This window comes from Arachis hypogaea, unplaced genomic scaffold (assembly GCF_003086295.3).
Source record: "Arachis hypogaea cultivar Tifrunner unplaced genomic scaffold, arahy.Tifrunner.gnm2.J5K5 arahy.Tifrunner.gnm2.scaffold_29, whole genome shotgun sequence".
Classification (NCBI taxonomy): domain Eukaryota; kingdom Viridiplantae; phylum Streptophyta; class Magnoliopsida; order Fabales; family Fabaceae; genus Arachis; species Arachis hypogaea.
The window spans coordinates 331,263-334,393 of record NW_027255455.1 but is presented as its reverse complement, the minus strand read 5'-3'; positions in this window follow the sequence as shown (position 1 = coordinate 334,393).

The following is a 3,131-nucleotide window of genomic DNA, read 5'->3' as shown; positions in this document are numbered from 1 at the left end:
AAAAACTCTAAAAACCACTAGAAAACCCTAAAAAATCATAGAAAACCCTAACAAACCTAGAAAACCCTAAAAAACCCTAAAAACTCTAGAAAATTCTAACAAACCCTACAAAACTATAAAATACACTAAAACCCCTAGAGAATCCTAAAAACTCCTAAAAAACCCTAAAAACCCCAGAATACCCTAGAAAACCCTAGAAAACCTTAAAAACTCTAGAAAACCCTATAAAACCCTAAAAACCCTGGAAAACATTAAAAACCTAGAAAGCGCTAAAATAACCATAAAAAAGTTTTTAGTGTTTTTTGGGTTTTTTAGTGTTTTCTATGGTTTTTAGGATTTTTTAGGGTTTTCTAGGGTTTTTAGTTTTTTAGGGTTTTCTTGTGTTTTTAGTGTTTTTAGGGTTTCTTAGGGTTTTTAAGGTTTTCTAGGGTTTCTAAAGTTTTTTTAGGGTTTTCTAGGGTTTTTAGTGTTTTAGGGTTTCTTAGGGTTTTTTAAGGTTTTTTAGGGTTTCTAAATTTTTTAGGGTTTTCTAGGGTTTTATGGTTTTTCTAGGGTTTTTCGGATTTCTAGGGTTTTCTAGGATTTTTTAGGTTTTTAGGTTTTTTAGAGTTTTCTAGGGTTTTTAGTGTTTTTAGGGTTTTTTAGGATTTTCTAGGGGTTTTAGGGATTTTTAAGGTTTTAAGGGATATTTAGGGTTTTCTAGGATTTTTTAGGGTTTTTGGATTTCTAGGGTTTTCTAGAATTTTCAGGATTTTTTAGGGTTTTCTAGGATTTTTTTAGGTTTTTTAGGATTTTCTATTATTCTTAGAGTTTTTTAGGGTTTTCTAAGGTTTTCTAGGGTTTTTTGGAGTTTTCTAGGATTTTCTAGTGTTCTTAAAATTTTTTAGGGTTTTCTAGGGTTTTTCAGAATTCTCTAGGGTTTTTAGCATTTTCTACAGTTTTTAGGGATTTCTAGGGTTTTCTAGGGTTTTTTAGGATTCTCTAGGGTTTTCTAGCGTTTTCTTAGGTTTTGTAGTTTTTTTTAGTGATCTTAGGGTGTTTTAGATTTTTTAGGGTTTTTAGTGTTTTTAGGGTTTTCTAGGGTTTTTATGATTTTTTAGGGTTTTTAGGGGTTTTTAGATTTTTTAGGGTTTTCTATGATTTTTTTAGGGTTTTTAGCGTTTTCTAAGCTTTTCTAGGGTTTTTTCCGGTTTTCTAGGATTTTTTGGGGTTTTCTAGGGTTTCTAGAGTTTTTAGAGTTTTTAGGGTTTTCTAGGGTTTTTTAGGATTTTCTAGGGTTTTTTAGGGATTTTTAGGGTTTCTAGGATTTTGTAGCGTTTTCTAAGATTTTGTTGTTTTTTTAGTGTTTTCTAGGGTATTTTAGGATTTTCTAGGGTCTTTTAAAGTTTTTTCGATTTTTAGGGTATTTAGGATTTTCTAGGGTTTTAGGGTTTTTTGGGTTTTTAGGGTTTTTTGGATTTTCTAGGGTTTTCTAGGGTTTTTCTAGGGTTTTTCTAGGGTTTTTAAGATTTTTTTTAGGATTTTCTAGGTATTTTAGATTTTTTAGGGTTTTCTTAGGGTTTAGGGTTCAGTGTTTTTTAGGGTTTTCTAGGATCTTTTAGGTTTTTTATGGTTTTCTGTGATTCTTTGGGTTTATTATGGTTTTCTAAGGTTTTCTAGAATTTTTGGGGTTTTTTAGGGTTTTCTAGAGTTCTTAGAGTTTTTTAGGGTTTTCTAGAGTTTTATAGGATTTTCTATCGTTTTTTAGGATTTTCTAGGGTTGTTAGAGTTTTTTAGGGTTTTCTAGGGTTTTTAGGGGTTTCTAGGGTTTTTTTAGGGATTTCTAAAGTTTTTTAGGTTTTTTAGGGTTTTGTTTACGGTTTTTAGGGTTTTCTTAGGTTTTTAGGGTTTTCTAGGGTTTTCTAAGGTTTTTAGGGATTTCTAGGGTTTTTTAGAATTCTCTAGGGTTTTTTCACATTTTCTAGGATTTTTTAGGGTTTTCTAGGGTTTCTTGAGTTTTCTAGGATTTTTTAGGGTTTTTAGGTTTTCTAAAGTTTTTTAGGAATTTCTAGGGTTTTTTTAGGGGTTTTAGGGTTTTCTAGGGTTTTTTTGGGTTAAAAACTCTAAACAAGCCTAAAAATGAAAACCCTTAAAAGCCCTAAAAATTCTAGAAAATCTTAGAAAACCCTAAAAAACCTAAAAATCACTAGAAAACCATACAAAAACCATAACAACGATAGAAAACCTTAAAAAACCCTAACAACGATAGAAAACCCTAAAAAATCCTAAAAAGCTTAAAAAATACTAGAAAACTTAAAAAACTCTAAAAATCCCTAAAAAAAACCCTACGAATCATAGAAAATCCTAAAAAACCTAAATCATAGAAAATCCTAAAAAATCCTAGAAAACACTAAAAAATCCTAAAAACCCTAGAAAACCCTAAACCTAAAAAACCCTTAAAACCTTAAAAAACACTAAAAACCCTAAAAATGCTAAAACCGTAGAAAACTCTAAAAACTCCTAAAAACCTAGAAAATCCTAGAAAATCCTAAAAACCCTAGAAAACCCTAAAAAACACTAGAAAACCCTAGAAAACCATAGAAAACCCGAAAAAACAATAAAAACCCAAGAAAAACCTAAAAACCTTAAAAAACTCTTAAAACTCTAGAAAACCCTAGAAAACCGCAAAAAATCCTAGAAAACCATAAAAAACCCCAGAAAACCTTAGAAAACACTAAAAAATCCTAAAAACCCTAAGAATCATAGAAAACCCTAAAAAACCTAAAAATGCTAAAAACCCTAGAAAACCCTAAAAAACCCGAGAAAACCCTAAAACCCATAAAACCTTAAAAAACACTAAAAACCCTAAAAAACACTAAAAAACGCTAAAACCCTAGAAAACTCTAAAAAACACTAAACCCTAGAAAACTCTAAAAAATCCTAAAAACCTAAAAAACACTAGAAAACCCTAGAAAAATCCTAAAAATCCTAGAAAACCCTAAAAAACACTAGAAAACCATAGAAAACCCTAAAAAAAATAAAAACCCAAGAAAAACCTACAAGCCCTAAAAAACAAAAAACCCCTAGAAAACCCTAAAAAATCCTAAAAACCCTAGAAAACCTTAGAAAACACTAATAAAACCCTAAGAATC